The sequence below is a fragment of the Equus asinus genome, chromosome 1 (assembly GCF_041296235.1).
Source record: "Equus asinus isolate D_3611 breed Donkey chromosome 1, EquAss-T2T_v2, whole genome shotgun sequence".
Taxonomy (NCBI): domain Eukaryota; kingdom Metazoa; phylum Chordata; class Mammalia; order Perissodactyla; family Equidae; genus Equus; species Equus asinus.
This window is the reverse complement of record NC_091790.1, coordinates 152962378-152975098: the sequence shown is the minus strand read 5'-3', so window position 1 is coordinate 152975098 and position 12721 is coordinate 152962378. Positions and strand designations below refer to the sequence as shown.

The 12721-nt window shown below is 41.0% G+C and overlaps 1 long non-coding RNA gene across 1 annotated transcript; it reads left to right on the top strand.

Moving 5' to 3' along the window:
* The first annotated feature begins 807 nt into the window (after nt 1–807).
* LOC123287979 (uncharacterized) lies at nt 808–11185 on the top strand. The gene is made up of 3 exons (XR_006531443.2): nt 808–944; nt 4700–4934; nt 10118–11185. It is a non-coding gene; the product is annotated as an uncharacterized lncRNA (long non-coding RNA).
* Nucleotides 11186–12721: the final 1536 nt, after the last annotated feature.

Genomic DNA, 12721 nt, shown 5'->3' with positions numbered 1-12721 from the left:
AAGATCTGAACTCTGAAGTTTACTAACTTCTCTACCTAAAAAACTGAGTGAGGAATTTGTTCAACAAAAGCAGAAGGCATAAGGGAGACATGAGGGAGTCTTTGGTATATGGAAGGCAACACGGAAGAAAGCTGGGAGAGAGAAAGGACAAGGAGGGAAGCAAGGCCGAAACCTGAAGGCAGCCCACTGTTCAGCTTCCCTCCAAAGGGCGTAGCACCTGAGTGTGATGTGTTCACTCAGTGTCGGGGATACAGGGGCTTGGGGCACTTCTCGACCTCGACCTCACCAGAGAGGATGATGAGCTTCTAGACAGGACAGAGGGAAAACTGAAAAAACAAACCAGAAGGCACAAGAGTTGAAAGGAATCCATGTAGAAAAGAATATAAATGGCAAATGTGACGAAAAGGGGAAAAAAATCCTAATTATCCTGTTCCACGAACTCTTCCTAAAAAGATTTTCTCCAAATGTGATAAGTGGCTTGAGAAAACCTAGATTAAAAGTGTGATCATAGAGAGGGTAATGCCTGCCATGGGGCAGAGACATGGTCGTATTATAGGCAAGGACAGTTGTAGGTGTTCTGTCTTCCTGTAGCACGCGTCTGGAATGTGCCAGGAAGCCTTCTTTCTAAGTCCTGCCAAATCCATCTCCTGACAGATCATGTGATGTGAATGATATCACCACAAGAAAAATAGGAAGCATCCCTCAGGACTATGAAGTCTGGAGTAGGAAACAAAATATGGGTACAACGTGATTGAGCAAGCTGCAACCCTGGGTCAAGTATCACGGCAATGATAAACTTCCACAGTGATAAATGCAAAGTCTTCAACAAATAAGTATAGCCAGGGATTGCTCTGTTCTCTGGCAATCAGGCCAAATCTGGAATGCTCTTTAAGAAAGACATCAACAACTGGAGTAGAAGGTGGGCCAGGATGGCAAGAGATGAGGTATGGTTGTCAGCATTGACGATGATTTGGGAAAGGGTACAGGAAGAGCCTTCAATTACTCTCGGGTCTATTAAATGAAGAGGGATCAGGTTACTTTATGCAGTTTCAGAGGGCTGAACTAAGATCAATAAGTGGATATTGTCAGGAGGTAGATTTTGGCACAGTATAAAAAGAACTGCTGAAGAATTAGAAGTATCTGAAATGAAACAAACTCCCTGTGGGGTAGTGAGCTACTCTTAATTGGAGATATTCAGGCACAGGGTAAACTACTTCTTATTAGGAATGTTGTGAAAGAGGATTTACATATCTGATGGCAACAGAGACAGGTCCAGATTTTGTGGAGCCCAAAGTTTCTAAAGTTGGGGACCCCCTTTAAGAACAAAGAAGATAACATTATGAATAAAATTAGAGTCTTGAGAGGCACTTTTATAAGTGAAGAGTCCTCGAAACTTAAGCTTCATTAGCTTAGGTGGAAATTCACATCAAGGGAGTCAGTTGATATCAAACAAATGTGAGATTTGAATTTGTTTTTAAATAATGAATAATTCTTCTTAATTTAAAAATAATTATTCTGTTATCTCTGGGACAGCATGGGGGTAGTAGAAAGAGAAAAGAAGTGAAATTAGACTCACCTGGGCTCTTAGCCCGCTTCTGTGTTAGCATAGCTGGGTAACCTTGGGCAAATTATTTAACCTCTCTGAGCCCCATTCCCTTCATCTGTAAAATGCAGGTGATGATCTCTATCTCGAAATATTGTTTGGGAAAAATTAAATAAAATTAAATATGTAAAGCACTGGTATATATAAGTTCTGTAACTAATGACAGCTAAATTAAAGGACTAATAAGATTTGGGCAATCAAAGAAAAGACTTTTTGCTTCTTTTTTAATTTTAATTTTTTTTTGAGAAAGATTAGCCCTGAGCTAACCACTGCCAATCCTCCTCTTTTTGCTGAGGAAGACTGGCCCTGAGCTAACTCCATGCTCATCTTCCTCTTCTTTATACGTGGGATGCCTACCACAGCATGGCTTTTGCCAAGCGATGCCATGCCCCTGAACCCGGGATCCAAACCGCGAACCCCGGCCACCGAGAAGCAGAACGTGCGCACTTAACTGCTGCGCCACAGGGCCGGCCCCAGAAAAGACTTTTTAAAATGTATTTGGAGTTATCATCTGTCACCCTGAAGAAAATGAATGACACTGTTTCACACACCCCCAATTTAAGGCATAAGCCTAGAGTTCATGAAATGTCACCAAGCTGTAATATTCACATTAGGCTTATTTCAAACAACTCTAGCTTGTGAATGGACCAGAAAAACCACTCACAGAACTAATTGGCAAAGATAAACACCTTTGTCTCCTTGCCCACTTCTCACTCCTCCAAAGTTTGAGGTCAGAATCAAGGACTGGGACATTCTTGTCACTCCATCCCCAAGAAGAAGTTTGGCCAAGTGCAAGTGTATCCAGATGGGCCACATTATCTAGAGAGTAGTAACTTAGCAAGAGTTCCTGTGCATCACACAACTATAGGTCACCATTCATCTAGAAGACTCTTGCTCCTCTGAGTGAGGACCCTGGCCAGCAGCAATGGCATCACCTGGGAGTTTGTCAGAAATGCAGAATCTCAGGCCTACTCTTGTATTTTAACAGTATCACCAGGTCATTAAACACACAGCAAAGTTTGAGAAGTGCTGTTTAGACCACAATGTAACTGGCTTCCCACTTGCCCCCTTTCCCATGCTGTGCAGTTCTGAGGACCCTCCTTTGGGCTCTCAGAATTCCTTTTCTGGGGCTGCTCTTGCGGCCGAGTGGTTAAATTCGCGCACTCTGCTTGGGCGGCCCAGGGTTTCGCTGGTCAGATCCTGGGTGCAGACATAGCACCGCTCATCAGGCTGTGCTGGAGCAGCATCCCACACAGCACAACCAGAAGAACCTACAGCCAGAATATACAACTATGTACTGGGGGGCTTTGGGGAGAAGATGAAGAAGAAGAAAAAAAAGAAGATTGGCAACAGATGTTAACTCAGGTGCCAATCTTTAAAAAAAATTTAACAAAAAGAATGCATTTTCTTTTATAAGGTTAGAGAGGTGAGAAGGATTGGGAGTATTTGCTATTCCACCTGATTCTCATTGACTTTTCATTCTTTGGATTCTCTTCCTTTCAGGCAACTCATCAGATAAGACAGTTTAAACTTGAGGTGACTGGTTGAACTTGGCAGAAGGTCCAGTCATCTCTCTCTGGCTACCACATTTCTTTCTAAGAGGTGGAGGAGAAAAGATAGGACCAGGGGTTGGCTCCCACTCCAGAAGAGAGGCCCAGTCTCTCTAAACCACTTCTCTCCTTCCCTCTGCCCACTTCTCCTCCCGCTCCTTCTGTGTCAGCTGGGCAAAATAAGCCAGGGGGTGAATTCTTTGGGAATGACTCTGGGAAGACCTAGGTGGCAGGCCCAACCAGCTTACTTATTTACTTATCAACTGGGGCTTGCTCACTCTTAAATCTGTTTCCATCTAATTGATGTGTTCTGGATCCACATTTCTTAGCCTTGACTGTGGCCTTAGAGAAAAGGGAAAAGAGGAAGAGAAACCAATTAGGCCTGTATTACTTCTAAAACTCTAGTCTAGACAAAATGAGTCCTCCATCTGCCCCAGTGCAGCTTCCGGGGGGGTAGGGGGTGTATTGGTATTCAGGAAAGCTCATCTGGTACCACAGGACATGCCTTTGCTGGCACTGACTATGCACATATACTAATAGTAAAGACTTATTTAGCCCTCTCTATGCTACATCTAAGCACTTTGTCTATCAACTCATTTAATCCTCCAGTAGCCCTCTAAGGTAGGTACTACAGTTGTTCCCATTATACAGATGTGGAATCAGAGGCACTCACGGGTGAAGTAATTTGCCAGGCTGCCCAGAAAATAAGTCGGATTCAACCTAAGCGCTAGAGACTTTGCATTTAACCTGCCTCTGACTCATTTCTCTCAGGAATCTGGTAGGGAGGGGTGTCTGGTTCGGGTGTTCCCCAACCAGTCACGTCCTAATCGCCTTACCATTTCCTACAGAACTCCTTTGTCAAAGCACGGCAACAGATTTGAAACTACAAAGATGTGTACGACTTTGGTGAATGCAGTTGTTTGTGTACTAGGCCAACCAGATTTACAAACAAGAAAAGGAAGCGTATAGTGGGCTAGCAAGACTTTCCACAGCACTAGCTCTTGGAAGAAAAAAATGAAGGCCACTTCAGATAATCAGGATAATCCAATCAAAGGGAAACAAAGAGTTTCTCTTTTCCTGAAGCGAATTTTCTAAGGGTAAGATTTTCAAAACAGAACCAATTAAATTTGTTTCCTGTTCTGAACCACAGTTCCTTGCTTTGAGTAAAGCAAACATGCTGTTTACAAAGTACTTTCACAGATGTTTACTCCCTGATCTTTACAGCATCCCAAAGAGGTGGAATGTCTTGCCTAAAATAACACACTAAGAGGCAGAGTTTACACTGCAGCCTAGTCTCCTGAGGTAAAGACCGAAGCACTCTCGCTTCACTGCCTGCTCTCTGTTCCTTAGTGGTAAAAGTGGAGTGGAAAGAGGTAATGAGAACCTCACATTTCAAATCTGGAAATTTCTAGTCACCCAGAAATAGCAGCTATCAATTGAGAGCTTTATCATGCACCAAATGCTGACCTAAGAATGTCATGTGGTATAACTCATTTAATCCCGACAAATCAATGAGAAGCATGTTATCATAATCTCCATTTTGCAGATGGAGAAACTGAGGTATGGAAAAGTTATATAAGTTGCTCAGACTCACTCTTCTAGCAAGCGGCAAAGCTTGTATTTAAACCAGGACATCTGATTCCAGAAGCTGTTCTCTTATCCACCAAGCTCTCTGGCCTCTGCTGAAAAATTAAGATCATATTGTTCAACAGAGAACCCAACAGCATCAGTTCTTGGAAGCATCTGTAAATGGAAAAGGGAGAGTACACAAAACGTTTATGGTAAGAAAAAATAATAATACAGTACGCTCGTTGTGTTAAATAATCATTTGAAGGTAAACAGAACTATCATCTGGGGTGTTGGCATGGAATATTAATGATTAATAAATCAAAGAGTATCAATTTATATGATCTGAACACCTTCTCTGTGTAAGGGTCTACATCAGGTAATGTGAGGGCTCCAAAGAGTAGGATGGGCAAGAAGTGAAGTGGTAAGAGATGAAGTCAGAGAGCAAACATAGGCAGGCCACAGAGTGAAGGCCATGGTGAAGATACTGGAGTTACTCAGAGGGAGTTGGGAAGCTGCAGGAGAGTTCTGAGTAGAAGAATAACATAATCAGAAATACGTTTGAAACAAATTAACCCAACTGCTGTGTGCAGAATAGACAATGGAAGTAGGAAGATGGGTTCTGGATCATTCTTCCATTCTCTCGAAGAAATTCTGCATCTTTAAGGGCCATGCCATCCATTGTAGCATCTTTTTCACCTGACCATCACCTTCATAACTCTGCTCCCTCCCCATCATTCCCTGAAGACTTTAGCCCTTCTTTCACAGTCTTCTTCTCTCTAAGACTTGCCATCAACCTGGGTAATTTAGTGGATGCTCCATTCAACTCATTGGCTTATCAGTTCATTGACTTCCTTGATTCCAATTACTTGTACATCATTTTCCCAGTTAGACATTCAGTCTCATTACTAAGTCAAGATCTTATCATCACCCAAGATTGATCTGTTTCTGAAATCATAAAATAGCACATTCCATTCTCAATTCCCAATCTCCTGTCTTTGCATTTTTCTTACTTAGTAACTTGTAGTTTAGCTGGTCCCCAAATTCATGGAAAATACCATTTCGTTTGCTCTTTATTCAATCCTTCCTACTCAATCCTTCTACAGTCGTTATAGCTATTTCAAATGTTCTTTGTACTCTGTAAAACATCTACCTTCTTATTTACCCTCTCACTGACTTTGAAAATAAAATCCATCAAATTCCTGCCACCCTATCCCCCACACTCATCTTTGCTTCTTTCTTCTAATCCCACAGAACAGGCTAAAACCTTCACCTTCTCAGACTCACCTTCTCAGACTCTCCCACATTAAGCATCTTGCTCTACCTGCTCCTGACTCTGGCTTCTTCCCTTCAGCATTTAAACTCACTCACATCTCTCTTATCTTAGAAACACACACACATAACAACCCCAAACACTCCCCCCAACACACACCCCTTTCTGCCTTATCTTTCCCTCTCTCTTCATAGCCAGGCTTATTGGAGAAATGTCCTATCCGCTTTTGTGTCCACTTCTTCAATTCCCATTCAGTTTCACTCCTGCTTTATTCAGTGAAACTTCTCTGTGTGCTTTCACCAGATTCCCTCTCCAAGCCTCATTTCTCTGCACCCAACCTTACTGAAGGGGCCCACATACAGGCCAAGCTCATGCCTGGGCTACTCTTCCTACCACTATATTTCTACTCATCCTATTTGTTTCAGGAATTCTTCTGGGCTCAGGAAAGCCATTTCTAACTCCACCCTCTACTCTCCCTTGCCCTCCCAAATTACTGGCTAAGATGCCCTATGTGCTGGCATAGCATCTGGTGCTTAATCTTTATTTATATTCATTACATTGTATGGAAACTTCTTGCTTACTTGTGAGCCTCCCTTGCTAGACCATAAGCTGGTTGAGGTCAAGGTCTATATCTATATCACAATTCCTCATATGTTCAACATATGCTCTTTGGAATTAAATTTACAGAGAAAGCTGAATTATGGGTAACAGTATATAAAATTTGGCTTTTCATTTCTGCACATTAGAGAATAATTGAAATTTGTCAACCAAAGGTGTGACATGATCAAAGGAACAATTTTTGAGTCTCTTTCACTTCCCTATTCTGCTTGTATCTACAAATGTTCTCATTTCATTGAGCTCTGTGAAACCACTATTCTACTGTGTGCAAAACTGAGCTGACTAAATCTTTCTTTCTATTTTCTAAAATAGGGAGTAGAGCATGACAAGCTGGAGGGAGAAAAAGTAATGTTGAGCATTTGAGTTTGGGACAATTAGGTGGAAATGTCTATTGGGCAGCTGAATAATGGGCTATTGCTCAGGGAATGTCTGAACTGAGGACATATATTTTGGACTCAGCAGAATATACATGGCAATTGAAACACGAGAGAGGGCCAGCCCTATGGCCTAGTGGTTAAGTTCAGTGCACTCCACTTCGGTGGCCCATGTTCAGTTCCCAGGTGTGGACCCACACAACATGTTGGCAGCCATGCTGTGGTGGTGACCCACATACAAAATAGAGGAAGACTGGCACAGATGTTAGCTCAGGGCGAATCTTCCTCAAGCAAAAAGAGGAAGATTGGCAACAGATATTAGCTCAGGGCAAATCTTCCTCAGCAAAAACCAAAAAGAAAAAGAAACATGAGAGAGTGTGCACTCAACAAGGGAGAGCATGTAGAGCTGGCATGTGGAGCCCCTGAGAACACAGAGATTTGAAGGATAGACAATGGAAAGATGGTAAGAGAAAGGAGACCACAAAAGAATAGTCAGAGAAGAGAGAAAGAATCCCAGGAAGGACATATGGTGACCAAGGTCTGTACCCCGACCTTTAGTCCCTGCCTTCCAGACTCTGGGCTGAAGAAGTCTGCTGTTATAGGCTTGATGCTCCTACACATGCACACAGTCTAGTTTTAATTGATTTCTTACCACTGGACAGAAATAGCTTTTATGTTTGGCCAATGCCTACCACATTTATCCCAACAGCTATCCTAAGCCTTCCCTCTCCCAAGGACTCTAATCATTCTCTCCTCTCACTTTTTTTCAGTAACAGATTTATTGATATATAACCATGCAATTCACCCATTTAAAGCATATAATTCAATTTTTTAAAAGTATATTCACAGAGTTGTGCAACCATGACTAGAATCCATTTTAGAACATTTTCTCATTGCAAAAAGAAATCCTGTACCCTTTAGTCATCACTACACAAATGTATCCCCAGCCCTCCAGCCCTGGATGACCACTAATCTATTTTGTATCTCTATAGATTTGCCTGTTCTGGACATTTCATATAAATGAAATCATATAATATGTGGTCTTTTAGGACTGACTTCATTCACTTAGCACAATGTTTTCAAGGTTCATCCCTCTTGTAGCATGAATCAGAACTTGATTCCTTTTTATGAAGACATGTATCTGAATAATATTCTATTATGTGGATATACTACATTTTGTTTATTCATTTGTCAGTTGATAGACCTTTGGGTGTTTCTACCTTTTGGCTATTGTGAATAATGCTGCTATGAACATTTGGGTATAACTTTTTTGTGGATATAGGTTTTATTTCTCTTGGGTATATACCTAAGGGTGGAATTGCTAGGTTATAAGGTAACTCTATGTTTAATTGTTTGAGGAACTGCCAGACTATTTTACAAAGTGACTGCTTCATCTTAAATTCCCACCAACAGTGTAGCATATGAGGGTTCCAATCTCTCTACATCCTTGCCAACGCTTGTTTTAGTCTTTTTGATTTTAGCCATCACAGTACATATGAAGTGGTATCTCATTGTGGTTTTGATTTCCTTAATGACTAATGATATTGAACATCTTCTCATGTATTTATTGGCCATTTGTATATCTTCTTTGGAGAAATATCTATTCAGATCATTTGCTCATTTTTATATTAGATTGTTTGTCTTTTTATTACTGAGCTGTGTATTAGTCAGCTCGGGCTGCCATAGAAAAATACCATAGACAGTGTGGCTTAAACAACATAAGTTTATTTTCTTGCAGTTCTGAAGCTTGGAAAGTCCAAGATCAAGGTTCTGGCAGGGTTTGGTTTCTGTGAGAGCTCTCTTGCAAATGACTGCTTTGTAGTCATATGGCCTTTCGTCTGAGGAGAGAAAGAGAGACAGAGAGTTTTCTGGTGTCTCTTCTTATGAGGACACTAATCCTATTGGTTCAGAGCCCCACACTTGTCACCTCATTTAACCTTAATTACATCCTCCAATGCCCCATCTCCTAATACAGCCATACTGGGCATTGGAGCTTCAACTTATGAATTTTGAGGGGACACAGACATTCAGTCTATAACAAGTTGTAGGAGTTCTTTACATTCTAGGTACAAGTCTCCTATCAGATAGTATTTTTTAAACATTTTCTCCCATTCAGTGGGTTGTTTTTTCACTTTCTTGATGATATTCTTTGAAGCACAGGAGTTTTTAATTCTTATAAAGTCCAATTTATCTAGTTGTTTTTGGTTGCTTGTGCTTTTGGTGTCATGTTTGAGAAACCGTTACCCAGTCCCAGGTCATGGAGATTACTCCTTCGCTTTCTTGTGCGTTGTTCCGCTCTCATATTTTGGTGGTTAGGAGCACCTACTTTGAAGTAATGAAGCTCTGGGGTTGAGCTGTGACTCTTCACTTGCCAGTTGGCTAACCTTAGGCAAATTGTGCTTAACTTTTCCAAGCCTTGTTTCCTCTTCTCTGAAGTGGAATGAGTTAATAAAAGTAACCTACTACATAGGCAAGTTTTTAGGCTCCAGTGAGTTCGTGTTTGTCAAAGCTCCTAACACAATGTCTGGCACAGCAGCTGCTCTATAACATTAGCTGGTAGAGGCCACCAACTGTAGCTTCTCTCTTTCCTCACCAGCATCTTAAACATCTCTATGGTTTTTCTCTCACTTTATATCATAGCAAGGGTGTAATTGACTTTGAAGTTATTTATTACTAATAATATATAACCACAATTGTATTGTTTAATGTACATTCTATTATGTAAAACTGTGATTAATACTTTCCACGATCTAAAATTTTGGGTGCATTCCTATATTTGTGTTATGCAGGATGTCACATTATATTGATCACTTTAACGTTACCATACAAGCTGTGTTTTTCATGAAATGTAATTATGGCAATTTTACATTACATTATATAAATCAGAATGTATTACAACTATTAATTTGGATAATAACAACAGCCTATTTATACAGAATAGATGAAAAAGAAAAAACCCACCAAAACATTTTGTTTTCATATAATTATACAGTCCATTCATTTGTGGAATAAATGGCCAGCTAACAGTATAATCTACACTAAAGCCATGATAATTCTTCATGAACTTGGTTGGGAGTTATGCAAGGCTCCTTTGGGAGTTATTCTGAATAACAACTCCATTTTCTTCTGACAGATCAATAATGTGAACCATCATAAAGGGTGTTTCAAGAGTCTAGCTGGTGAACTTCATTTCCAGTCTGCTCTGGATCAATGGGTCTCAAGCTTCAGTTGTATCAGAATTACCTGGAGGGTTTTTTAAAACAGATATGCTGGGCCCCGTCTCCAGAAGTTCTGCTGCAGTCGTCCCGGGTTGAGGGCTCGAGAATCTACATTTCTAAGAGCATTCCAGATGTTGCTGACACTGCAGGTTGGGGTCCACACTTTGAGAACCACTGTTTTAGTACACAGTCAACAAACAGTGAGGATATCTAGTTTACATTTCTAAGTCGGCCAGCATCCAGGGAATTCCACTGGTTTTCCAGACGCCGTCAAATCTATTGGAGCTCCCTAAAGGATGCACGGAACTCTAGACATTTCACAAATCTTTTAGACTTCTAGATAAAGATGGGAACATTTGAAAAGTTTGGAGGATAGCACTTAAATTTCTAGGAAAGCTTCAGGCTCTTGGAGGCTCTGCTGGCTCTTGAGTCCAGACCATAGGGTTAATCCAGCAGCCTAACTAATTTTGTGTGTGGTTCAGTTGATTTTGTTTTGACTTCTTCTCCTCAGCAGGGCAGACCCTGTAACTGGCTTTTAGCATCCACCCTTGCTCAGTTATTCCTCTGTAATATTACAGCTCTATTATATACACTCCTGAATCTACAGCCATTTTAGTGAATTTTATTATGATTATAATTTGCTTTCTGGTCCTTCTTATACTAACATTTTTGGCGGACTAGGAGTTTTTCTTCTGTTTCTCTTCTTCGGGGGTTGGTGTTTGTTTTTTTCTGTTAACAGAGGCAAGTGTGTGACTGATAGTTGGGCAATTCCCTAGGTCATGCTTTGGAGTTGGAGTACAACTACTCCAAGCAAAAATTAGTGGGGCAAGTTTCTCTTTCCTATGGGCTCACAATGTGGAAAGGTATAACTCTACGGCCACCATTAATCATTACTTTTGCAACATGGAGAAGACGATGCCAACATACAAAAAGAAATAGAACCAAGAGAAGAAAACTTGATGATAGCGTATAAACTTGGATTAAGCCACGTCTGATAACAGAAATACCCTTGTCATTCTGAATTACTTGAGCCAATAAATTTTTATTTTATGTAAGTTAAAGTTGGGTTTCTGTCATTGCTAAAAAGTCTTGACTATACAGTTCCTGAAGTTAACCACCGTGTAGAAAGAAAACACTTCTGTGTTTCTCCTCTACTCTCATTACTACACTTCTGCCCCTTCTGGTCACTAAATATGTGGGGATTTTTCCCCCAATACCAAGAAATTCTCTAGTTTTCTGGACACCAACTGGGTGTTCTACAATTGAACTCAATTCTGACACTATCTACCTGGTGTTAGCATCAGATCCCACAGATTATGGATTCAGTCCCACAATATTGCTCCTTACCCCTACTTCAGATGCCAAATACAAGTCTCGGTTGTCACCTGGGCTTCTGACCTTCCCACTGGCTATAAATCAGAGGTTTCCATGACCCCCTCCTCAAGTTCAAATATTTCCTAGAGTGGCTGACAGAACTCAGGGAAATACTTGCTTACTATTGCCTATTTATTACAACGGATATCTCAAAGGATACAAATAAGCATCCCAATGGAAGAGATGCATAGAGTATGGGGGAATGGGTTAAAAAAGATTCTTTGCTTAACCAAACTTTAGTTAGGCCCTGCTTGAACCCTCTCTCCAACAAGGCCCATCCTGTACTTCCTGATGGAATCCAGTTTCAGCAAGAATCCTGCTAAGTCAGTTTAGAGAGTATTCCCCACCCTTGATGTCCGATCAAACTCTTCACCCCTACAATCCCCCAGGTGATATCTGATCCTCCTGGCCTGCCTTCAGCAAGAATCCTGTTAAGTCAGTTCAGCCAGAATCCCCCAGACTTGATGTCTCCTCTTAGTAATTTTCCATCCACCAATGCCCCTCCCTCCAGCTTGCTCCTTGGTTATGAATCTCCACATGTTCTGGTTGTATTTGGAATTGAGCCCAGTTCTATACTGGAGTCTCTTTTCCCCCATTGCAAAAGTGTTTTAATAAAACGTGTCTTTACCACTTTAACTTTTGTCTGGCTCTGGTTCTCTTTAACAGGACGCAGAACTCCCATGGCTTCTCCAGGCATGCTACCCTCTCACCACCTCTGTGTGTCCAGCATCCCAGAAGCTCTCTGAACCATCCGTTTGCATTTTTAAGGAGGCTTCATTAGATAGGCTGATTGATTAAGTTTTGGCTATTGAGGATTAATTCAGACTCCAATCCCTCCCCTCTCCAGAGGTTAAAGGGTAGGGCTGAAAGTTCCAACCTTAGGGGATTTCCAAAAGTCACCTTATTAACATAAACTCAGGTGTGGTTGAAAGGGGCTTGTTATGAATAACAAAAGACACTTTCACCTTTATTACTCTGGAGTTATTTCAGAAGCTAGGGCTATTTGAGGACAAAAGACCAAATATTAAAACAAAAGATGCTCCCATTGTTCTAATCACGGAAGGAATTCCAAGGGTTTGGGGAGCTCTGTACCAGGAATGGGGTATGTAGACCAAATATATAGTTCTTATTATAAATCACAACAT